A 27,192-nucleotide genomic window follows, 5' to 3' on the forward strand; every position below is an offset into this window, starting at 1 on the left:
AAGGGTCAGCGACGCAAGACATGGGACAGAGCTCCAATCTCGTCCTCCAGTAAAGTTTCAATGTTTATATTGTTATGGCCGTCTTGAAAGACGTGTCGAATCTGGCAATTTTCTTATCCGATAAACCCTACATGGAAAAGGATCGTGAGGCACCTCTTATGGAATTCAGATTTTTCATTCAGTCCCTGGCCCATGTTGTATAACATCCGGCCCCTTGCCACTGGCGTATAACATCGGACCCTTCAACACTGGCGTATAACCTCCAGCCTCCCCGCCTCCCGATGCATAACCTCTGGCCCCTCGTCACTAGCGTATAACATCCAGCCCTTCACCCCCGATGTATAACCTTCAGCCCATCGCCCCCCAATGTATAACATCTGACTCCTCACCTCCCAGATGTATAACATTCAGTCCCCCACAATGCTGCCTGCCTTTATTAACGTGTGTCACAATGGCAGGTGGCGCAGAGCTCACTAACACCAGCGTGGTTCTCTAAAAGGAGCCTCTGGTGTAACAAGTCCGTACATTACATTTATTCCTCCTAAATATTCCCCCTTCACTTGTGAGTGATATTAGTGAGAATTAGAAGGAACCACAGCAACTTAGCAAGGAAGTGGAGACCCCATAATGTTACAGAGTGGGGGGCCGAGTGCTGAGGAGCAGAGGGAAGAAATGTCACCAACACTCTGCTGACTCCATAACTGCAGAGTCCAGACCTCCTCTGGGATTAAGATTGGCACTAACACTGCACCTACATCGGAAGCTTCATGGCCGAGCAGCTGCATGTGTGGCGCCCCTCAGGCTCAGTCGCCACAGAGGTACTGCACCTCCTCCTGAGGTGTGGTGCCTCACCATCCAGGTAAGTTGGAGGCTCCTGACCACGCTCCAACACTTGCACCCAACACAACAGAGTAGTTCAGCAAAGCCACATTGCGGCTCCTTGCTTAGAGAGTAGCAGAGCACCTTTGGTGGTTCCCTGCTTGGAACACGAAACGTGCTGGGAGGCGGGTGGAGTTGAGAATGCATAAAAGAGCGGGGAGGTTTAGAATTACAGGTCAGTCTGAGGGAGGAAGTCACTCAGAGAGGAGTGAGGAAAGGAGAACCCTGGAAGAGGGATGGAGGAATGAGTGCTGCAGCTGCCTCAGTGATCTGAGCCAGCTGGCACGGGAAAGGAAAGAAGGAGAAAGACATTGAACTGAAGCCTGAGCTTCCATAGGAAGGAAAGATAAGTATGGAACGCAGGAGAAAAAGGGAACACAGAGGACGTGGGTTAGAGGAAGAACCCTGCCTAGAAGTTCTAAGCACAAGGCCGGGGCCCGGTCCCCGAGGTTGTATGGACACTAATGGTTCTGCAGCAGACACCGGTGGAGTAGTGGGCTGTAAATGCACTACTCCCATCAAAGACTTGGGGGCACAACAGCAACTTGGATAGTGAGCCGGGACTCAGGAGTAAGGAGTCCCCGAAGCAGGCTACAGCTGTCTGCCGTACAAGTAGAGTTCTTGGGAACATCAGTCAGGAGGCACTCCAGTGTAACTCAATACTAGGAGTACTTCACACTTAAAGGCGCTATAAGAGGAGACGTTCAGAAAGGCACATGTTGGCGGAGTGTTGGAAGGGAGCATTCCATCTTGCCTGGAGGTTGACTGAGACCCTGACCCGGAGGACACGGCACGGAGGCAGGCACTTGTGTGTACTACAGACTGTGAGTAAAGCTTTGGAACTACAAGCCCTGGTGTCCTCCATTTATCATTGCGCCAGCACACCCAGCACCGCTACATCTGGGTACCAGCATCTACACTGCCCTGGGACTACAGCTCCACCTGTGGGGAGCTACACCATCTTGGCTGCAACCCACCATCAGTCCCAGAGGAGCTGCATGCAGCGTCGGTCTAACATCTCACTTGCCGAACACCACTGGTGGCGTCACAAACTATTCATCTAACTACATTCCACCACTATTTCAACTTCCCCTGATAATTGGGCGCCCAGGGCCACGGACCAGGTCACCGCTGCTGTGACACATCCCGCCGACACCGGCCCGGTACCAAGTACCCCACGGCCCTGGGGAGCGACCCAAACTTGGCGTCACGAACAGGATGACGAGACCCGATGCCATCGGGTTCTGTGTGCCTAAGATTTGTTGGACTTAAAGCTTTTGAGAATGTGCAGAAGACCCAATTTGATAGACTGTGAAATGAATACTAAAAATGGCCGACAGCCTGGAGAAGAAGGGCGTGACGATATGGGAGGTCCTAGGAAATGACCGCGAACCATCTTGGGCCCCCCCTGCCTGAATTACTATGTGACAGCAACATGGCCCACCCCCCTAGGGGTTCGTATACTGGCTTGGTATGGAGGCGCTGGAAGAAGATGCCGCCCCAGAAGGAGGGGCAGAAGAAGCCAGTGGCGGGAAAGGGGCCAAGGCAGGAAGAAGAACGCCAGAACGCCATGATGGAAAGAGAAGAGAAGTCAGAAGAGCGGGGGGAGGAGAAACCACTCGCCCCCAGGACACCCCTGCGGAGGCTGATACATCCTCTGCAGCGACCGCCACCACCTCACAACCGATATTGTAATTGGGTGAGCACCATCCGGAGGAGATATATGAGGGCTCTGGAGCAGAACGGAGGGCCGGGACCGCATCCCCGTCTGGACCGGGCGCGGTTGCACCAGCCTCCACCGATGACTCTGGCAGGAACCGATCTTGCCTCTGCCCGAATTCAGCTGTGGTCCATCCCATCACCAACTCCGGGAGTTGCGGCAGCCGCCGTTCACCACCAGGTACCAGGGCCGGCTGGGAGCATCGGGTATGATTACCGCTCCAGGCCTGACCCTAGCTTTGGGAGCATAACCGACAAATAGGAATGGCCCAATTGACCTCCGCAGGCAATCCCAGGCTGCTGTACCGCTAGCTGAGGTCCCGATGGATACTGAAGAATCAGATTCCGAGGAATTAGCAACAGCACCGGCTGAGTCACCAAAAGATGCTGAAGTGCCACCGGTGGTAGCGGATATGCCGTCCCCGCAAGCAGTTGATGTTTCAATGGCCCTTTCCATTACCCCGACCAGTCCCTATCTTTCCCTGTGGGAGGCAGAATACATGCGTTTGGCAAGCAACCAGCAACAGGATGAAGACACCCAAAGTATTTCATCTGGTAGCAGTTCCCCAGCAGCTTCCAGAACCCCAGGAGGGGATCATCATTAGAATATTCTCGTTACCCAGGAGGGTATTTTGCACCGTTGTGCCTTTTGGTTTCCATATCATGGTTTAGTTTTGTTTTTCCAGAGTTGCCCTGTTTTGATTGGCAGCGTTTCTACATTTGGAACTGTGGAGATCATGGACGCTGTATGATCCAAAACTGTGTTTGTAAATAGTTGCGCCTTTTTAGGTGCCCTCTCTTGGTTTTACATAGGACACTTTGCGAAGATAATGTCTACCTCAAAGGACACTGCAAGAGATCCCGGCTGGGAGCGGTGTCCAGCACTTACAAGAATTACTGAAAGTTTTAATGTAGAGTATTTGATAATGTGTCTTATGAGAGTAAATAGTTTTTATATAGAATTAAGAATGTTTTGATACAGAGATGAGAGATTTGAATAAAGAATTGAAAATGTAGATGATGAACCAGGTACCACTGTTATCACTCAGGGTTAAGAAAAAGTAGAAAATGTGACAAAGGAAAAGTGATAAGGAATTGTGTTGATGAAGAATACTGAAGTGATAGTGAGTAACAGATAATAGCACTTTGAATTATGCATAGTATTAAAAATTGTACTTTTGAACTTAGAATTGTAGATAGATCATTAAGAATTGTTTGCAACGTTCAAGAATGAGTGCCTCTCACATTGGGAAGTTTAGTATAAGAAATGTTTATTCAGCATTGCAAAAATTTTGTATGTTCCTGTATTGTCAACTTTGTTTACCTTGCAGCCCACGGATGTGCTGTGTTTAACGGGGGGGGTATGTGGCGCCCCAGAGGCTCAGCCGCCACAGAGGTACTGCACCTTCTCCTAAGGTGTAGTGCCCCACCATCCAGGTAAGGTGGGAACTCCTTTCCTCACTCCAACACTCGCATCCCACACAACAGAGTAGTTTAGCAAAACCACATTGCGGCTACTTGCTCAAAGGGTAGCAGAGCACCTTTGGTGGTTCCCTGCTTGGAACAGTAAACATGCTGGGAGGCAGGTGGAGTTAGAACATATAAAAGAGCGGGGAGGTTTAGAATTACAGGTCAGTCTGACAGGAGGTCAGTCTGGGTCAGTCGGACGGGGAGTCTGAGGAAGGAAGCCACTCGGATAGGAGTGGGGATCCTTGGAAGAAGGGATGGAGGAAAGAGTGCTGCAGCTGCCTCAGTGACCTGAGCCAACTGGCATGGGAAAGGAAAAGAAGGAGAGAGACGAAGAACTGTAACCTAAGCATCCATAGGAAAGAGAGACAAGTACGGAACGAAGGAGTATAAGAGAACAGAGAGGACGAGGGTTGGAAGGAAGCACCCTCCCTATAGGTTCTAAGCGCAAGGCTGTGACCCAGTCCCCGAGGTTGTGTGGACACTTATGGTTCTGCAGCAGACACCGGTGGAGTAGAAGGCTGTAAATGCACTCCTCCCATCTAAGACTTGGGGCACAACAGCACTTGGATAGTGAGCCGGGACTCAGGAGAAGGGAGTCCCCAAAGTAGGCTACAGCTGTCTGCCATACAAGTAGAGTTTTGGGAACATCTGATAGGAGGAACTCCAGTGTAACTCAGTACTAGGAGATCTTCACACTTAAAGGCGCTATAGAGGAGACGTTCAGAAAGGTACATGTTGGCGGAGTGTTGGAGGGGAGCCCACCATCTTGCTTGGAGGTTGACTGAGTCTCTGACCCGGAGGACATGGCCCGGAGGCAGGCACCTGTGTGTACTGCAGACTGTGAGTAAAGCTTTGGAACTACAAGCCCCGGTGTCCTCCATTTATTCTTGCGCTAACACACTCAGCACCGCTACATCTGGGTACCAGCTTCCCTGCCGCCTGCGCCTCTCCTCATCCATTACATCTCCACTCCCCTGGGACTACAGCTCCACCTGTGGGGAGCTACACCATTTTTGCTGCACCATACCATCAGTCCCAGAAGATCTGCATGCAGTGTTGGCTTAACACCTCACTTGCCGAACACCACAGGTGGCGTCACGAACTATTCACTCAAACCATTACATTTCTCCGCCATTAACTGGGCGCCCAGGGCCACGGACCGGGTCACCGCTGCTGTGACACATCTCCTGACACCGGCCCAGTACCGAGTATCCCACAGCCCTGGGAGGGCGACCCACCATACACAACACAATCCACTATACCAAGACCAATAATACCACATACATGGAAGAAATACCGCCATACCATGACCAGTCTATATAGTGACCGAATAATACCACATATTACCAGTATATAGGGACCAAATAATGCCACATACAAAGAGAAATACCGCCACACCATAACTAGACTACATATTCCACCCCATAGTGACCGAATAATACCACATACAAGGGACAAATACCGCTACGCCGTGACCAGATCACAAAATAATACCACACAGTGATGGAATACCACAACATACAAGGGACAAATACCGCCACACTGTGACCAGACCACAAATTATCACCACATTGTGACCGAATAATGCCACGTACATGGGATAAATATCACCAATCTGTGACCAGACCACAAAATACCATCACATAGTAACCGAATATTACAATACTGATCATTAATACAAACCACAATACTAAAAACACTGTTTTTACCACCAGTGACATTATACACAAGAGCTCTGTATATAGTATCAGTGTAGAGATAATACAGTGATCACAAGTGTCATCATACACAGAAGCTCTGTACACAGTATATAATGAATAGTGTGTATGTATATGTAATACACTGACTCACCAGTGACGTCTATAGTTGAATTCCTTCGTCTTCGCCTTTCTTCTTCTTCCAGCACAGACCGCCATCACTTCTTCCAGCCAGGGCTTGTCTCTGAAAAAAAATAACAATCAGTTATCAATAGCTAATTGCTTCCAGAGCACATTCCCCACTTTTTCCCAGACTTCTACACTACGTCAGATGAAGAAAAAAAGTGACATAATGCCGCCCTGCACAGTAACAAAACTTCCCTTTTCCCTCCATGGAAAACAGTTTCCTAAAAACTAAATTTTTATTACAGCAGTAATAATGTCCCTAATTGAACCCTAAAGGAATTATGTTCCCCACTTGTCACCATAAACTAATACAGCATGATCTTCATTCTGGCCATCAAACACTAATTACGTCCCTCATCCTTTCTCCCTTTGTTTAATAATATGCCCCAGCTATCCATACTATCCCCCATTTCTCCCTTGTCCTGCCCCCTCACCATATATCTCTCCTGGACCCCCATATATCCATCCTGATCCCACCTCCCCATAAATCCATCTTGGTCCCTCCATATATCTATCCTGGCCCCCCAGATATTCATCCTGCTCCCTTGTCCTGGTCCCTCATTATATCCATCCTGCCCCCTTATATTCATCCTGGCTCCTCATATATATTCATCCTGGCTCCACCATATATCCATCCTGGTCCTCATATATCCATCTTGGCTCCCCCCATATATCCAGTATATCCATCCTGGCTCCCCATATATATCCATTCTGGCTCTCCCATATACATGCACCCTGGCTCTCACAAATATCCATACTGGCCACCCCATATATCCATCCTGGCCCCCTATGTAAATGCATCATTGCCCCCCATATATGCATCCTTGCCCCTCCATACATCTATCCTTCCTGGCCCTATATATCCATCCTGGTCCCTTATCCTGGCACCCCCATTTATCCATCTTAGCCCCCATATATATGCATCTTGGACCCTCCATATATCATCCTGGGCCCCCCATATATTATTCCTGGCTCCATGTCCTTCCCCCCTCATAAATCCATCCTGGCCCCCCCTATGTATCCATCCTAGTCCCCATATATACATCCTGGTCCTTTGTCCTTCCCCCCATATATATCCATCCTGGCCCTTTGTCCTTGCCACACAGTGAAAAAAAAAAGAAAAAGATTTCTCTTACCTGTCTACTCTCATGGCACCTGGCGGCATCCTCCTCCTCTGCAGATCTGGTCCGCTGGAGCGCTCATATTAAAATGGCCGTGACCTAGCAGAAGCCAGCAGCTGAATATGTGCACATGACACTGACGTGAAAAGCTGGTGACGACAGGTGCACACTCGTCAGTGTAGATCAGGATGTGCGACGCGACGGTCCAGGTAAAAGGAACGCTGCGTGCGTGCACCCCTGCACATACTCTGTCTGCACTTTTAAAGGGCCCGTGCCCCTAAAAATCGCAGATTTATTTTTGTTCTTCTATCCTTCTCCCTGGTCTACTGCAATGGCTCACCGGGGATTTCCCTGACACTCCGCCAGGCCAGTCCGACCCTGGACATAATGACACTGGAGGCCCCATCCAACTCTGACATTCTATGATTCAACTCTGTGGGGATATCACTGTCAAGGGGAATATGTGTAAACATTATACTGATTGAGGAGCTATTTGGGGAAATCATCATACGACCTGCGGATTTGTGGTAAAATGTCAAACTATGTGAAGTACTTTGTGGGGACATCATTATCTGTGGGAAGCTGTGTGGGTATGTCATACTGTGTGGGAGAAATCATACTGTGTGGAGGCTTTGTGGGTACATCATAACGTTTGGGGGATATGGATTTGTGGTGACATCATACAGTGTGGGGGATTTGTGGGGACATCATACTGTGTGGGGGATTTGTGGGGACATCATACTGTGTGGGGGATTTGTGAGGACATCATACAGTGTGGGGGATTTGTGGGGACATCATACTGTGTGGGGGATTTGTGGGGACATCATACAGTGTGGGGGATTTGTGGTGACATCATACAGTGTGGGGGATTTGTGGGGACATCATACTGTGTGGGGGATTTGTGAGGACATCATACTGTGTGGGGGATTTGTGGGAACATCATACTGTGTGGGGGATTTGTGGGGACCCCATACTGTGTGGGGGATTTGTGGGGACACCATACTGTGTGGGGGATTTGTGGGGACATCATACTGCGTGGGGGGCTTTGTGGGAACATCATACTGCGTGGGTGGCTTTGTGGGGACATCATACTGCGTGGGGGGCTTTGTGGGGACATCATACTGTGTGGGGGATTTGTGGGGACATCATACTGTGTGGGGGATTTGTGGTGACATCATACTGTGTGGGGGATTAGTGGTGACATCATACTGTGTAGGGGATTTGTGGGGACATTATACTGTGTGGGGGATTTGTGTGGACATCATACTGTGTGGGGGATTTGTGGGGACATCATACTGTGTAGGGGATTTGTGGGGACATTATACTGTGTGGGGGATTTGTGTGGACATCATACTGTGTGGGGGATTTGTGGGGACATCATACTGTGTGGGGGATTTGTGGGGACATCATACCGTGTGGGGGGAGGCATTATATTGTGCTAGAAGTTGTTGATAACGTTACAAGGGCTACATAATAGGTGCAGAAATATTTACTGCTTCATGTAACCATTATAAAAAGCAGTAAATTATATTTTGCTGATTAGCTGCTGCAGGTAAGAGTAAGAACACATGTTTACAATAAATCTATTTATTCTAGTAGTATGTGTAGCATCGAAAAATGCAAATAAAACAGTAGGAATAAGCAGAATTACATTTGGTCGGATGGTTTGGCCCTCCGCAACAGTCATGGTCATTCATGTGGCCCCTTGGGAAAGTTAATCGCCCACTCCTGGTATAATGTATACAGAAGTGACTCCTGCTTGCTTCTCTTATATCAGTGCCTCTCCTATATTAGGAGCAGAGACATTCAGTAGCATTCAGTGACAGATATATGGAGATGAGATGATATGTGCAGGACAGGGGAAGACAAGGCAACCTCAGACAGTAAACAGTACAGCATGTCTGAGAGCATCAGCTCCTGTCATTCGCTGCTTTATTTAACCCTTTAACCTCTTTACTATTGCATGTGAAGGTAATTATCTGTGTCACTCACGTCTGCACCCAGTGAGTCACAGGAAATGAGCTTTGGCTTATTACATTGGTTTTTATTGCACCTAATGGCTAGCACCCCAGCACTGTGTCACTTTCATCACAGGTTCATTACAGGCACCATTTTATGAGATCTATAGTGTTTCTGTCTCTATTTTTCGAGATCTCGGGTTGAGTGAGGGCTTATTTTTTGTGTGCCGAGCTGTTGTTTCTATTGATACTACTTTGGGGTGGATACGATGTGTTGATCGCCTGTTACTGCATTTTATTGCAATGTTGCGGCGAGCAAAAAACTATAATTCTGCTGTTTTTAATTTTTTTCTCATTACGCCGTTTACTGATCGGATTAATTCCTCTTATATTTTGATAGATTGGGCGATTCTGAATGCAATGACAAGCACAGGGGGGTCTTCTGCAGACCCCCAGCTGTCACGCCAACCCACTGGCGACCTGCAATCATGTGACAGGTGCGCCGATGCGTGGAGTTAGTAACGCCCTTCCAACACAAGCATGTTAAAGGCCGATGTCAGAGACTGACAGTGGCATTCAACATCTAACAGCCTCAGGTGGATTGTGATTCCACCTGTGGCTGTTAGGTGCACATGACAGCTGATCAAATCAGATTTCATGTGACAGAAAAGATGCGGATCAAAGGGAGATACACGATCTATGTTATGAAGGTCACCAGACATACAGCTGTATTCTTCCTCACCTTTTCTCAATGTATCCTGAGAATGTTATAATTTGTTGGCTCCCATAACTGTTTTTTTTTTCAATTGAATTCATAGTAAATACAGCGTAGCTGCTTAGAGATATTTTCCCCACAGATACTCCCCTGTCTCTGTGTAGCATATAGAGATAATAATCGGGCTGTTTGAATTAACAGAATTTTTCCAATTGTCCGAGTTGCAGCGCATAAATTGTTTTTAATCCTGTTTTGAGCTCTTTGATGCCAACACAGCCTTATTAATATCCAAGTGACTGTAAAGGGAACCTGTTAGCCGGATTGTGCACAGTAACCTACAGACAGTGTCAGGTGGGTGCTATTATACTGATTACAATGATACCTGGGTTGATGAAATCAGTCTTTTGGTTGTTCTTTAATCTTTATTTTCAGCTTTGAGTTAATGATATGCTTGTGCTTTGGGGTGGCCTGTGGGGGGTCTTCATGTGCTGCCCTGATTAGGTATTCATGTGTATGGCTTCTGACAGGTAAGATCCCTCACTGACCTGTCCCCTGGTTTACATAATGAATATTATATATACATACTAAAATTTTAAAAACCCTTCTGCAAGCAGGCGACAGCCATGGCACCTGCGCTGCAGCGTAATCACAGGTGTAATGTGCATATAATTATTATGGCTGAAGTTATCCTAATATTTAAAAAAAAAGATCCTTTTGAAAATGGCGCCCAGTGCCGCGCCTGCGCAGTAGCAGTTATCGGTGTTTATAGAGGTGATCCCTTAGTTGCTACTGCACGGGCACCGTTTTCAAATGAATTCTTTTTTCTAAATATCAGGACAACCTCAACCATAAAAATTATATGCCCACTACACATACGATTATGGCACCTGCCTGCAAAAGGTTTTTTATTTTAGCATGTAATATTCATTATGTTAACTAGGGGAAAAATCACTTGAAGAATCTGTGACCTGTCAGAAGCCATACTGGTGAATCAGAGCAGCACATGAAGACACCCCACAGCCCCGCCCCGAAGCACGAGCATATCATAACTCAAAACTGAAAATAAAGATTAGATTAGACAACAACCAAAAGACGGATTTCATCACCAGGTATCATTGTAATCAGTATAACGGCGTCGACCTGACACTGTCTGTAGGATTCTCAGAACAATCCTGCTGACAGTTTTCCTTTAACCTTTTTGATAAAGGAAAATGGATGGTAGCCAGTGACAAAAAAGCTAGTTAACAGTATCAGGCACTTTGAGCTACTTCAACTGTAGAAATAGTCCAAAAATTATCTCATTTTGGTGACAGATGTCTGTCTTGCTGATGTTTATAAACAGGTGGTGCAACCAGTAGGCGCTGTGGTATTTTTCACACATGGAAGTGAAAAAATAATTCCTGTTTAGGGAGTTTCACAAGGTTTTTTCTTTCCCGAATGAAGACGATTACTGTTGTGAGCTCATTTTCGGGTTTGCCTCTGGCTTCTGGTGAGGGTTATGGAGCTAGCTGTGCTGACAGAGGAGTAGTGAGTTCTCTATCTGGACTCCCTCTGTTGGTGAAGGGAGGTAATGAAGCTGATCTAAATGGCAGAGACTGGCCACCTGAGGAAGAGGACTGCGATTGGATATCAGGAGTTTCTGATTGGATTTAAGGCAGCCGACTCCCTAGTTTCTTGCTGGTGATTTCTCCTGACTGTGGCTTCTGGTTTCCAGTTTGGTTCCTGCCTTCTTAAAGCTAAGTTTTCTCTGCTATTGCTCATGAGTTTTTGTCTGGTTTACTTAGTTTTTTTGTTCAGCCAGCCCTGGCTGGGACTGGGCTGAATCCCTATTTTGTCTCTGATCAGTTGATCTCTTTTGCTCTGTCTTCAGAATATACCTGAGTGCTGATATAGGGAATTGAAGTCTAGCGACTTCAGGGCCTTTTTCTATCAGACGTGTTGGACATTTTTTGGCAGGGTTTTTTGCGTGATTGCAGACAGCAGCTTTTCTTTCCTGTCCTTTCTAGTTAGTGAGGGCCCCATCGTTTGCTCAGCCTATCTTTCTATCTGTGTTTGTGTTTTCATCTTGTTTCACCGACAATACATGTTGGGGGCTGTCTATTGCTTTGGGGTCTGCTCTGGGGCAGTTTAGATTTTCCCTTTCTTTCTTTAGGCTTATTTTGTTCTCCAGCCGTGATGAGGTGTCTAGGACCACCGTAGGTACGCTCCACGGCTACTGCTAGTTGTGTGGATAGGATCAGGGGTCTGCAATCCGCTAGTTACCAACCTCTCCGGTTTTCTGGGCTTAGCTTGCTTTTTGTTTTTTCCTCCTCGGTGACTCATTCAAAACAGATTACGCTTTTTTTTTTTTTTTTCTTTAAAGGCATCCAAAAATGATCCCTTTATTTAGAGAGCAAAAACTGGTATGGTATGCACTTTCGAAATTGAAGAGGTGATGTGATGTCTTCTCAAATAGCTGTGAGAAAACTATCCATTTTTTGAAAGTTGCAACAAGGACTCTTTTATCAAGCTGTCCCAAAAATATTCCCCTTCAAAAGGGAAGGAACGGGCTAGCTGTTTATGAAATGGAGAAGTGGTGGCTTGCTATCAGCAAACTTAAAAAAAAATTAAACCAGAGGGCAGTCCAATCACCAGCAAAATGACGTATTAGATAGAGTCATAGTCATTTGCTAATACTAAGGACCCTGTGAGGTCTGAAACGGCGTAAGCAAGATGTTTTTATGGAATTACAATAAAGGATAAAGGTTTTTTTATATCATAGTCTAATAGTCCTCTATCTAATGCATCATTTTGCTGGTGACTGGACTTCCCTCTCTTTTTTATATGGTTTATTCACCTAGGAATCGACTCTGCATCCTTATGTCCGTGCACCTCACCCTACTAACTCCAGAGTGACCTCAACTGGATGAATGTTTCGTGAGCTGAAACACTTTTTCCTTGTTTTCTTTAACAAAAAAAATTAGCCCTATTTTGTAAGAAGTTTGATGTTGGTGTACTTAAGAGACTACATTTCTTATCAGCAAGAAAGTCAATCACTATAATACACAGTGAACAGCCAGGAAATGTGTGGGCACTGTAGCAGCAACAGTCGTGACAATACTTAGTCCAGAGCGGACCACAGAACAAGCAGATTTTGATATAGAGGATCTTTAAGCCATACGTCAACTACGATGTGTATTGCCAAAGACAACGCTCTCCTGTGTTGATGAGATTACCTCCTTCGCACTCTTGTCTTGGCCTCCACAGAATCATAATCATCATCATCATCACAGTCTTCCCAGATTTGGCTGAGAGCTACTCCTGTGTGGGAGAAGGCCTGAACTCCTTACCCTTACACCTCCCTTTTCATCCTCTCTGATTACCACCTCCAGATTTGGCCAGGCTCAGAGTGTTACTACCACAGCCAGTGCCCCTACTACCATGTCTTGCAGGGACAACACCACAGCTTGGCATTAGAATTTGGACCTCCGACTCCTTCAGTCCCATGTCATCCAAGTGCAAAGGCTGTCTATTCATATTTTCTAATAAATCAACAGGAAGAAGTTATTCTGGTGTAGTACCTTTCTTAGCCCCTGGGGTGCAGTGGGTCAAGGCACTGGACAAAAAAACAAACAGAAAATAACATTGTATGATATTTATTTAATAAAATGGAAGAAACATAAGATGATTGTGTTAGAGTTGGCGGAACGCACCACATAAAAAAAATATATAATAAGGTGTGTTCGCAATCTGGAGTCCACCGCGCGGTGATGGAAAAACCTCGGCTAGCACAATGGCGGAGCAAGGCTGTGAGAAAACACAGCACACTGAGTTAAATGTCACTCTGTGCTCAGAGCACAAAGTAACAAGCTCTGTTACACCACAGAGCGGTACTATGAAGCAAAACAAAAAGGACTATACCCTGTTAGACTGCACAGGCATATAGAAAAATACTAATTGTGGTCCCTATAACTTTAACCCACCAGGGAAGACTAAGTTGGTGGTTGACCCTGCTCTGACACACAGTGTGTTTTGGCACTTGCGCCTGAGGATGCCCTGTGCAGATTATTATTATTTAGTTTTTATTATTATACATTTATATAGCGCCATTTATTCCATGGCACTTTACATGTGAAAGGGGGAAATATAGACAAGTACAATAAACATGTGCAAGACAAGGGACAGACAAGTACGGAAGGAGAGAGGACCCTGCCCGCGAGGGCTCACAGTCTACAGGGATGGATGCAGATGCTAAGTTCAAGCAGGAGTTCCCACCCTATACTGCCCATCTAGACCAACAATCGCAGTTGTATTAGTGGCACACGTGCACACAGAGTGGTAAAGTAGCCACCAACACACAAGATACTAGCACATAGGTGTGAGCCATTGAGAGCGTTTTATACCTTGCTCAAGTCCAGACAGACAGGACCTTGCCTGTGGGCCAATCTGAAGCTGCCACATTGTAGGGAAGGTGACCTGACGGACGGACTGACTGGTCAGATTTCAAAATGGAAAACAGCTAGGAAAGTGTAGGTGACGTGCAGTACCTTGAACTGACATTAGAGGGCAGGGATGAGTGTGAGCATAGGACTTGACATCAGCTTAGGGCTAAGAAACCGTTGGTCATGGGGGTGGAGTTACAGGGAACCGGGAAAGCTATAAATTTGACAGGAGGGTTCCAGAAAGTTCCAGTCCCCAGGGGGAGCTCAAGTGATGAGGAGACTGTGACAGTTGCTGCACTGTGAGGAAAACCCAACCAGGGGGACTGAGGAGAGAGAAAGTCAGGGGGTGGTCGTGACACAAAGTACCGCAGTATAGACGAGGCTCCGAGTGTAGGACACCGTATTTGGAACGACGTTTGACCAGTAAAATTACTGTTGGTGCACAGGCCTACGGCGGCCACAGTGATGGAGCTGTCAGAAGCATCACAGAGTGAAGAAGGGGACGGTACGTATATATACGTCCCCGGAGAAAGTACGGTGTTATAATGTGTTCTGTAACCGGAGAGCTGTGAAGAGAAGTGCGGTGTGCGGTGAGGCCGTCTGGCGGACGGCGAGAGAGAGAATAAACTTGGACCTGTTGCACCCGAAACTTGCCTCCAGCTTGTGTCTGTATGTCACTGCGCAGTATCCAGAGGGACCACCCCCCAGCCCGGCCCACCGACTCTTCAACATCACCAGAGCAGCTGACGTCCGAGCACTAATGGGAAGGCACCATATCATGGACATGCTCAGTAGGATGAAATTTGGACTTAGGCTCCAGAGCACAGCGTTGCACGTGTAAACTAATGGTCACCATAGGCTTAGCTGGAGGGCCCTCAGGAACTACACCTGCAGCACGAACCTGGGCAAGGCGCTGGGATCGAAGTCTGTGCTGAGCAGTCATCACAGCAGCCAAGCCCGAATGGGAGACCACAGCACCAGACAAGGCTTGGGATCTATCCTGTGCAGTGGGAGAATCCCAGCACCTAACAGACTGTCAATCTTCCTTAATATGGGGCTCCATGCAAGATCTTGCCTGGTGAGGTAAAGATGATTCTAAGAAACGTTAGGAATCAGCCAAGAACTACACAGGAGGATGTGGTCAATGACCTGAAGAGAGCTGAGACCACAGTTTCAAACCATTAGTAACACACTACGCCATTATGGATTAAAATCTTGCAGGACAAGCAAGGTCCCCCTGCTCATGCCAGCAAATGTCTAGGTCCATTTGAAGTTTTCCAATGACAATCTGGATTATCCAGAGGAGGCATGAGAGAACGTCATGTGTTCAAATGAGACCAAAATAGAACTTTTTGCTATCAACTCTACTTGGCATGTTTGGAGGAAGAAGAAAGATGAGTACAACCCCAAGAATACTGCCCCAATCATAAAGCATGTTGGGAGAAACATCATACTTTGGGGGTGCTTTCCTGCAAAAAGGATAGGACAATTGCAATGTATTGAAGGGAGGGCGAATAGGGTCATGTATTGCAAGATTTTTTGCCAACAATCTCCTTTCCACAGTAAGAGCATTGAAGATGAGTCGTGGATGGGTCTTCCAGCATGTAACTGACCGGAAACACAGCCAGGACAACTAAGCAGTGGCTCCATAAGAAGCATTTCAAGGTCTTGGAGTGGCCTAGCCAGTCTCCAGACCTGAACCCAATAGAAAATCTTAGAAGGGAGCTGAAATGCAATGTTGCCGACGGACAGCCCTAAAACCTAAAAGATCTGGAGATCTGGATGGAGGAGGGGGCCAAAATCCCTGCTAAAGAGTGTGCAAACCTGGTAAAGAACTACAGGAAACATCTGACCTCTGTAATTGATTAAACAAATACCCAGATGCAATATTAAGGTACACAACTCTGAAAATTCTGTACTAATAAACCTCAGAAGAAAAGAGCTTAAAAACCAAATATAAAATTAATAAATCTTTATTTAAATATTAAGAATTATCCAAAATTTAAAACAATGTGTGCTCATGACAAAACAGGGGCCGCAAATCTACTAACAGTGTGGGGAGACCTTAATACATCTTAGATAATAAATGAGTTCCTAAGTTGAAAAAGTGTATATTAAATTGTGAAAAATATTCAAAAAAATGATTTGCTGAAAAAAGCATGCATGCAAGTAAACAGTATACTCTCTCAAAAAGTGCTTGCAATAATAAAGTGCTACAACTTGTGAGACACATCTGATATACAGTAGATGTGATATTATTCAATAGAAAGTGCAAAATATATGCCAATTACTGTTCAAAAATATAGAAAGACAAGTGCCTTCAGGTGTAAGCATATAAAGTGCTATTTTCAAATATTAAGTGCTGTGACATTGATATGCACACAAGAGTAAGCAAAGTTAAATGAAAGGAACTTACACATACTGATAAGATCAGATGTAGGTACTCCTGCTGCCCCAACACGCATTTTGTGATAGTCACTTCCTCAGGAGGCGTGTCTCCGCGTCCCATCTGTGCCTTTCCTGTCACCAGCTCTTTATCAGCCCCTTGTCCAGCTCCAATGAGGTACTAGGAACACTATCACAGCTGTTCCCGCCCTGGTCTTAGACCCCGGATGCTGCCTGGGGATGATCCTGTCCAGCTGGTGCCCGTTGACACTGTTGTCAGCCTGGGGCCCCTTACTGTAGCAACACCTTTATCCCCATGGCCTGCAACACTCTACTTCACTACTGCTCACACGACCTGACCTTGAGCAGTGACATGATCCAGGCTGGATCTGACAGTTTAAATGGAAAAGTGAACGTTTTTTCCTTTGGCTTGGTGCCAAAGCGTGTTGTGATTGCCCCCGATGGCTATTAGAATTATTACACATGGTGTTTCATTCTACGTTGCCCGGTGGTGGTGAGTGGTATCGCACCTTAGTTTTAGGGTTAATGTGCACACAATTACAAATCAGGTGTTAGGCTCTATAAAAGGGAGCCAGGTGGGTTCAATGGATGTTGGTGATATTGATTGTGTGTCATTTTGCAAGTAAGCCTGGGGGAGGAAGGAGCTGAACATGAGTCCTGCGCAGCCCAGCCAGAGGGGACAAGTGGCAGCTAGGTGGTCTGCAAGAAGGGCTGGCATGGCGTGGTGGTGTCACAGTTTATGGTGTTGGCAGGAAGTGCTTGCATGGCTTGGTGGAGTGACGACTATGGAGAGAGTTGCATTCAGCATGCGGGACTTGGTAGCTGAGAGCTGGACTCAAGCATGCTGGACGTTTTGGCAGAAGCTGAACTCATCTTTGGGACTCTGTTACTGGACAGCTGCAATTGGTGGTGGACTCTGCTCCAAGGCTGCACTATGGTGAAGGATCCAGTTATGGTGATGGATCCGAGTGGAGGAGAAGATGCACACAGGTGGTGGGCTCTGTTGCTAGGAGCATACGCAACAGAGAAAAGCTAAGTGGTGTTTCCCCTGTTTTGTCATCTTTCCTCATGTGTGTTTTAGTGCAGTGGTGGGATTAGTTTCCGCACCGACCAATTTCCTAGTGAGGGTTAAGGTCAGGACGAGCTAGGGTTTTTAGGTTCCTGTTGCGCGCCCTGTGCGGAACCAGCATAGGGAACGTTAGGAGTGCAGGGACACTGGCTCAGGGGAGCTCAGGAGATCTCCACTTCCCTATTCCCTATCGCAGGGCCCACCATTGTTAATGTTTCCCAGGTTTCCCTTATTGTTTAAAATTCGCCTTACTGGAGGCGGGGTTTCCAGACTTGTATATACGTGTAATGTCTAAATTCGCCAGTTGGAGGCGGTGTATCCAGCTGCACGTGTTTATTTTTTAAATTCGCCCCACTGGAGGCGGTGTATCCAGGGTCACGTGCGTCACATGAGTTCGCCTTGCGGTACTCCCTGCGTCCAGACACACGTGACCGTGACATTATCACCAACCCGTGCATTTTTTTTTTTCTGGTGAGCTTTGGCCATGTGGAGACCGCTGAGTAATTGCTGCCGGGCCTCACTGAGGTGAGTGGGTAGCGGAAAGGTGTTTAGAGCCGCTGTAGCAGCAGTTATCAGGGTCTGGGGCCTCTGCTCAGGCAACCAGGAAATCAAAATGGCGGCTTTGGCAAATTGCGGGTCTGGCAAAAGTCCCCTTGAGTCGCTGCTGGGGAGCGGGACTTGTTCTTACAGGTGGACGTAACCTGACAGGTGGGTGGAGTTGGTGATCCCCATGGTGCTGTCTGGGGTTTCCCGAGGTGAAGGGGTACGTCCCTGTAGTGAGCAGACTGGTGTATAGTCCGCGGGGCTCACACCAAATCTTCAATACCACCGAAGAAGCCGCCCCCTCCTGGTCGTGTGGAGGAAGGCGACCAGCGAGTGTATTTTTTTCTCCATGTCCCTGCGGCTCTAGCAAAGTGCCCCCTGGAGTCGCTGCTGGGGAGCGGGACTTGTTCTTACAGGCGGACGTAACCAGACAGGTGGGTGGAGTTGGTGATCCCCATGGTGCTGTCTGGGGTTCCCCGAGGTGAAGGGGTATGTCCCTGTAGTGAGCAGACTGGTGTATAGTCCGCGGGGCTCACGCCGAATCTTCAATTCCACCGAAGAGGCCTCCCCCTACTGGTCGTTTGGAGGAAGGCGACCAGCGAGTGTATATTTCCTCCATATTCCTGTCCCCTTCCCCTCCAGGTGTGTGCAGCAGGTGTGCTGCGGGGGAGTAGGGACAAATCTCAACCCTCGCCATTAACCAACCCTGGGAGGTGCAGACCTCATGGTGAAAGGGTTGGAGGGTGGTGTCCCTTGGTGAATAGCGGGGGTGTGAGTGTGTTGACAGCAGGGGGATGCCTCTGTTGTCATGTCCAGAAGGAGTTCACCAAATATATGACAAACGAATGTGTGCTATAAACGTTCAGGTCCGGACCTGTGTGTGAACGAGCATGTATGGGTGGCCACCAAAAAACATCTTGTGGAAGTGTGTTGAGGAGTCTGATCAGCTCATAGCAAACATACACATTATACATAAACTCGTTCCCCAGGTCTTCGCTGTGGAGATGAGTGGTGCCTGCAGAACATGTATTGCCAATACCAGCGGTGCGTTTGTCATTAACCTGAAGTGCCAGGTAGTGGTGGGGTGAACTCAGGATCTGGGCGTCCCCGCTGTTGGTGTTTCCCTAATAAGGAGTGGTCTTGAGGGTCCAGAGGCCCCTCATTAAAGAGGGGGTACTGTCATGATCCAGGCTGTATCTGACAGTTTAAATGTAAAAGTGAACTTTTTTTCCTTTGGCTTGGTGCCAAAGTGTGTTGTGATTGCCCCCGGTGGCTATTAGAATTATTACACATGGTGTTTCATTCTAAGTTGCCCAGTGGTAGTGAGTGGTATCGCACCTTAGTTTTAGGGTTAATGTGCACGCAATTACAAATCAGGTGTTAGGCTCTATAAAAGGGAGCCAGGTGGGTTCAATGGCTGTTGGTGATATTGATTGTGTGTCATTTTGCAAGTAAGCCTGGGGGAGGAAGGAGCTGAACATGAGTCCTGCGCAGCCCAGCCAGAGGGGACGAGTGGCAGCTAGGTGGTCTGCAAGAAGGGCTGGCATGGCGTGGTGGTGTCACAGTTTATGGTGTTGGCAGGAAGTGCTTGCATGGCTTGGTGGAGTGACGACTATGGAGAGAGTTGCACTCAGCTTGCGGGACTTGGTTGCTGAGAGCTGGACTCAAGCATGCTGGACGTTTTGGCAGAAGCTGAACTCATCTTTGGGACTCTGTTACTGGACTGCTGCAATTGGTGGTGGACTCTGCTCCAAGGCTGCACTATGGTGAAGGATCCAGTTATGGTGATGAATCCGGGTGAAGGAGAAGATGCACACAGGTGGTGGGCTCTGTTGCTAGGAGAGTACGCAACAGAGCAAAGCTAAGTGGTGTTTTCCCTGTATTGTCATTTTCCCTCATGTGTGTTTTAGTGCAGTGGTGGGATTAGTTTCCGCACCGACCAATTCCCTAGTGAGGGTTTAGGTCAGGACGAGCTAGGGTTTTTAGGTTCCTGTTGCGCGCCCGGTGTGGAACCGGCATAGGGATCGTTAGGAGTGCAGGGACACTGGCTCAGGGGAGTACAGGAGGTCTCCACTTCCCTATTCCCTATCGCAGGGCCCACCATTGTTAATGTTTCCCAGGTTTCCCTTATTATTTAAATTCGCCTTACTGGAGGCTGGGTTTCCAGATTTACGTGTAATACCTAAATTCGCCTGTTGGAGGTGGCATATCCAGCTGCACGTTTTATTATTTAAATTCGCCCCACTGGAGGCGGTGTATCCAGGGTCACACGTGTCATGGGTTCGCCTTGTGGTACTCGTTGTGTCCAGACACACGTGGCCGTGACAAGCAGGCTGCCCGGGCTTCTGCTCTAATCAGAAAATCAGAAAGTATCCTTCCCTTCTCTGTGCTGCCCCTCCCATTCCCTTAACCACTGTTCTGCCAATCTCCTACTCTGTTCTATGCTGTTCTCTATCACTAATGTGCCCCACTCTCTTCTATACTACACTATGTTCTATTCTAGCTCTAACTCTATAAACAGTACATTTACGTTACAATACATGACATCATAGTAAATTAACATGAGTAAACAGTGAGGTGTCGCTTGTGATCATGTGAACAGCATCCAGAAGAGAGGCGGCTCGTGAGGGTCCCCACCACCTCCTTACGTGTGCAGGAGTAGTGTAACATTCGTTCCACCACCGAGCATTACAATGAAAGTATCTATTAAAGGATAATAGTATCCCGAGCATGAACACAGATTCTTCTCTAAATACCTTTGCTGTGAATTGCAGTTAAGAAACATGATACTCTGCCATTTCATTGAGCATTATGCAACGAGATCACCCTTATATCCAGAGTTGTAATATTTTCTTGAAACCAGCAATGAATTCCAATTCCATGGAAAAGAGGGAATGGTGGTCATTAGCCTTATGTCATCGTTATTCCTGTTCTTTGGTGTCAGTATTTTGGTAATTTTAGCACATTGTCTGCAAATTCCCTCATTCTAAAGCTATTTGAGGGTCAAAAGCCACTGTCGGGACCGGGTTACAGCTGCAAAACAGGTGGTATTATTTGTTTTCATTCTCGTTTTGTAATTGGATTCTCAACACAAAAACTCTTAGCGTATATACAGTGCCTTGCGAAAGTATTCGGCTCCCTGGAACTTTTTAACCTTTTCCCACATATCATGCTTCAAACATAAAGATACCAAATGTAAATTTTTGGTGAAGAATCAGCAACAAGTGGGACACACTTGTGAAGTTGAACAAAATGTATTGGCTATTTTAAATTTTTGTGGAAAGGCAAAATATGCAATATTATTCTGCCCCTTTACTTTCAGTGCAGCAAACTCACTCCAGAAGTTCATTGTGGATGTCTCAATGATCCACTGTTGTCCTAAATGACTAATGATGATAAATATAATCCACCTGTGTGTAATCAAGTCTCCGTATAAATGCACCTGCTCTGTGATAGACTCAGGGTTCTGTTTGAAGCACAGAGAGCATCATGAAGACCAAGGAACACAACAGGAAGGTCCGTGATACTGTTGTGGAAAAGTTTAAAGCCGGATTTGGATACAAAATGATTTCAAAAACTTTTAACATCCCAAGGAGCACTGTGCAAGCGATCATATAATGAAATGGAAGGAGTATCATACCACGGCAAATCTACCAAGACCCGGCCGTCCCTCTAAACTTTCATCTCAAACAAAGAGAAGACTGATCAGAGATGCAGCCAAGAGGCCCATGATCACTCTGGATGAACTGCAGAGATCTACAGCTGAGGTGGGACAGTCTGTCCATAGATCAACAATCAGTCATACACTGCACAAATCTGGCCTTTATTGAAGAGTGGCAAGAAGAAAGCCATTTCTCAAACATATCCATAAAAAGTGTAATTTAAAGTTTGCAACAAGCTATCTGGGAGACACACCAAACATGTGGAAGAAGGTGCTCTGGTCAGTTGAAACCAAAATCGAACTTTTTGGGAACAATGCCAAACGATATGTTTGGCGTAAAGGCAACATAGCTCATCACCCTGAACAAACCATCCCCACTGTCAAACATGGTGGTGGCAGCATCATGGTTTGGGCCTGCTTTTCTTTTGCAGGGACAGGGAAGATGGTTAAAATTGATGGGAAGATGGATGGAGCCAAATACAGGACCATTCTTGAAGAAAACCTGTTGGAGTCTGCAAAAGACCTGAGACTGGGACGGAGATTTGTATTCCAACAAGACAATGATTCCAAACATAAACCAAAATCTACAATGGAATGGTTCACAAATAAACGTATCCAGGTGCTAGAATGGCCAAGTCAAAGTCCAGACCTGAATCCAACTGAGAATCTGTGGAAAGAGCTGAAAACTGCTGTTCACAAACGATCTCCAGCAAACCTCACTGAGCTCGAGCTGTTTGCCATGGAAGAATGGGCAAGAATTTCAGTCTCTCGATGTACAAAACTGATAGCGACATACCCCAAGCGACTTGCAGCTGTAATCGCAGCAAAAAGTGGCGCAACAAAGTATTAAGTTAAAGGGGCCAAATAATATTGCACGCTCCACTTTTACGTTTTTGAATTTCCACAAAAATTTAAAATAACCAATAAATTTCGTTCAACTTCACAATTGTGTTCCACTTGCTGATTCTTCACCAAAAATTTACATTTGGTATCTTTATGTTTGAAGCATGATATGTGGGAAAAGGATGAAAAGTTTCAGGGAGCCGAATACTTTCGCAACGCACTGTATTTATAATGAAACTGAAGGAGGTCAAGATGTGTGATCAAGAGGGTGTGGTTGGTGCTCATGATTAATGCAAGTGTTCTGTTTTTTTTTTCTGTCCAAATGTAATTTCATTGAAAATTTTAATGTAGGCCTTATTTAAAAAAATGTTTCTACATCTCTAACGCAGATCTTTGTGTCTCCGTGCTAACAACAGAACAAACCTTATTTCTTATTTTGTCTGATTCCTCAGTCATACTCCCTATTATCCCTCTCCTGTTTCTTCCTAACACACCAAGTTTATCTACTGCACATCAGGGAACAAATATATGGGAACCTGAGTGAAGGACCAGACTACACCTAGTTTGTTGTCTGATACCATGGAGTCGGTTATAGATATGATTACAAATCAATAAGAAGTTTCATAATTAAACCAGAACTTGCCATCTAACCAGTTAGCTTCACATGACCTTCTTGTGTAGCTGACCCTTTCCCTTTGGAAACAGGTAAATAAGGAAAGTCCTAATTGCTAACAGATCCAGCTTCAATGCTCAGGAGTGTGGAGAAGGGCAGATTTAAAGTGCTTTCTACAAATTAAGAAATTCGTATTTTTATTAAATGCATCAATATAATAGATTTATAAGTCTCTGGGCAATGACTGGCTTGCTTCCAACTGGATTCCAGCAAGATAGATGAAAATGCCTATGTCATGTCTCCTATCTATGAACAGATAAAATCAAGATACAAAAGATGACATCAATGTCTCACGCTAGGGACCTTCAGGAGCAGAGATATCGTAAAAGTTGAGAATTGCAAAAATTCTTAACTCTACGACACATCCTATAGCTTTCTGAAGTCCAGCCCTTTTATGAGTCACCAGAGAGGAGGTGTGAGAGTGTAACTTGTGCTGATAAAAAGCCAATGCCAATTATGATCTTTGATCAACTCCAGGGAAATACATAGATGTGTAGTCTTGGCCCACGTTCACTGGATATTTTCACTAGGAGTACTTCCCTCCATAAATCTGTTCCATTTCTGTGGCCAGATTTAGCAAATGTCTCTTGTTATCCCTTTTATTTTATGTGCATGTATATATCGTATTTTTTTGTTCCCAGTTTGTATCATCTTGTATATTTTTTTTTATACACACCTCCTATCTTTCTTGATTACATATAAAGTTTAGTAGTGCTGTTTCTCTTGCTCTGTAAACTGCACCCTGAAGCCATACGCTACCTGTAATGATGTCCAATCGGCCTGTATAAACAATTGGTGGAGGCAGCTAGTGAGTTCGCTTGTTATTGCGGAGCTGGCTGTGACGATACCGGGGGTATATGCACATATTCTGTGCTTTGGGATCAGTGGTGTACATACCATACACTCATTGTGATTTCCCAATTAACCAGCCTAATAGTTGAAGCTGCCGCTGTTTCGTCCATCACTCATCAGACAGTTGCACAATCCTTTATCCCTGGTTTTCTAGGGTCCTACCCACATCACACAAGACCCAAGTAATAAAATCCATTTGGAGTCTGAGTCTGCTATGTTGTGTTTACTCCTGTTCCATATGGATGAGACCCACCCTTTGCCAGTTCATTTACGACCAAACTCTGCCATCCTCAACTCACACTTCATCAGACTACGATTCCTGCCATCTGTTTTGAGAAACTTTAGCTAGCCAACATGCCAACCACTGAGGGCTAATTCCTGGGGGTTTCTTGCAGCAGAGACCATACCCACTTATAGGGGTTTTAAAGGAATCTGTCAGGTCATTTTTGCGTACCTTACTAATAGTATCTTGAAATAGTTCTTGAGCAGCCCTCTCAGGATATGTAACTTTTATTGGAGTACGTTATCCCATTGTGTTGCCATAAGCTCTGGAAAATTTATAGTCACGTGATGGCTAGTCAAGCATACATTAATGCCAAATGCATATGGGTCGTGGAGTACTCGGTATCGGGCCCGATGAGCTTCAGTGGGAGATGTCACGGCAGCTGGGACCCGGCCTGTGGCCCTGGGCGCCCATTGTAAAAAGGGGGAAAGTTTATAAGTGATTCGTGACGCCACCTGTGGTGTTCGGCAATGAAGATGTAAGCCGATGCTGCAGACAGATCCTCTGGGACAGATGGTGTGGTGCAGCAGTGATGTTATAGCCCTCCACAGGCAGGGCTGTAGTCCCAGGGCAGAGTAGGTGAAGTGACACTTAGATGGTGTAGTGTCGGGCGCAAAGGATGTAGCCGTGCTGGCGCGTTGGCACAGGAATAAGTGGAGGACACCAGGGAATGTAGTTCCTAAGCTTTACTCACAGTCTGCTGTGCACACAGGTGCCCGCCTCGGTGCTGTGTCCTCCAGGTCAGGAGCTCAGTCAACTTCCAGGCAAGATGAAGTACTCCCTTCCAACACTCCGCCATCATATGTGCCTTTTCTGAACGTCTCCTCTTATAGCGCCTTTGAGTGAAGTACTCACAGTACTGGGATACACTGGAGTTCCTCCTGTCAGATGTTCCTATGAACTCTACTTGTACGGCAGACAGCTGTAGCCTGCTTCGGGGACTCCTTACTACCTAGTCCCGGCTCTCTATCGTTGCTGTTGTGCCCCCAAGTCTTGTGTGGGAATAAAGTGGTCACTACTTCTATTCCTCCGGTGTCTGCTGCAGGACCATTAGTATCCATACAATCTCGAGGACCGGACCCCGGCCTTGCGCTTAGAACTTGGGAAGGGTTCTCTCTTCCAACCCCGATCCTTAGTCCTCCTATTCTCCTTACGTTCCGTACTAATCCTTCATTCCAATGGAGAATTCAGCTTCCTTTCTCTGTCTCTTTCCTGTGCCAGCAGACCCAGATCACTGTGGCCTGCTGCAGCACTTCCTTCTTCCATCTCTCTTCTCTTTCTCACTCTCTGTCCTTCTACATCCTCACTCACTGACTGAATGAAAGACTGACTGACTGACTCAACTCTTCCCGCTCTTTTATGTGAACTAAACTCCACCAACTTCCCAGCACGTTTCGTGTTCCAAGCAGGGAGCCACCAAGGGGTGCTATGCTACACTACTTTGTGGTGTGGGGTGCAGGTGTTGGAGTGTGGTCAGGTGTCTCCACCTTACCTGGATAGTGGGGTACCACACCTCAGGAGGAGGTGCAGTACCTCTGTGGCGACTGAACCCTCAGGGGCGCCACACATATGCAACCCTTTCCCCTGCCCATAATCCCGCCCACCCCTCTACGCCAGTGTCAGTGATTCAGTCAGACTGATGTATGTCTGAGAATCCCATCGCAATCCTCAGGCTGGCCGTCTGCTCTCCTGACCTGACCAGAACGTGAGAACTGCATAGAAATACATGTTATCACACTGGGGTCAGGAGAGCAGACAGTCAGTCCGAGGATTAAGATGCGATCCTCGGGTGATTATGTGTGGTGAAAGGGGTGAATATTAATTTTGCATTCAAATGCGCGCTGACTGTAAATATTTATTTGGCATTAACATACGTTTGACTAACTGGCGCGCGAGACTATACTTTCCGCAGCCTACAGCATCACAGTGGGTAAATGTACATCAATAAAAGTTACACATCTTGAAAGGGCTTCAAAAGCCCTATTTCAGGATACTATTAGTAGGGTATGCAAAAATTACCTGACAGATTCCCTTTAAGGGGCAAGAATGCCTAATCACTTAAATTATGCTCCATGGCTTAGCGCTAAGTCAAATCTGAAGACATACAAGAAAGGTTGATTGCTCAAGTGGTGTTTATTAATCTCCAACCAATAAAATTAGATAAATACCAAACATTTCCGCCAAACAGGTCTTTATCAAGGTTTATCTGAATGGTGCTGAAGTCGGTACTCGTACAAGGTAGTTGGTATGCAGCTCTCACCAAAACAGGCCTGGCACCAGAGACAAAAACACCAGTTGATCAACCTGTTAGGAATCGGGATTCTTCTGCTGCGCGGGATAGATCACAAGCCTTGTCTGCTTCTGTGGTCTTCCATTCTGGTTTGGCCGCTGCGGGTGCTGCTCAGCATAGATGTCAGTCCCAGCATCTTGCTCAGGCCCATGCTATGTGGTTGGTTACTGCAGGCTCTCCAGTCAAGTCCTTATTAACCAGTGATATTCAGGTGCAGCCTGGCACTCTGGATTCTAAGTCCTGAGATCTCCGTACTGGGCATGTCTGTGATGTGACATCTTCCTATTGGTGGTCGGACGTCTGCTGCTTTGGTGATATGGCAGCTCCGCATTGGCCCATGGTCAATGTCAGCGTGAGTGTTTGGGTTGGAGCTTTAGGTATAAAAGTCTCCCAGGGAGTCCCTCGG

The sequence above is a fragment of the Dendrobates tinctorius genome, unplaced genomic scaffold (assembly GCF_039654945.1).
Source record: "Dendrobates tinctorius isolate UK_male_01 unplaced genomic scaffold, ASM3965494v1 ptg000245l, whole genome shotgun sequence".
Classification (NCBI taxonomy): domain Eukaryota; kingdom Metazoa; phylum Chordata; class Amphibia; order Anura; family Dendrobatidae; genus Dendrobates; species Dendrobates tinctorius.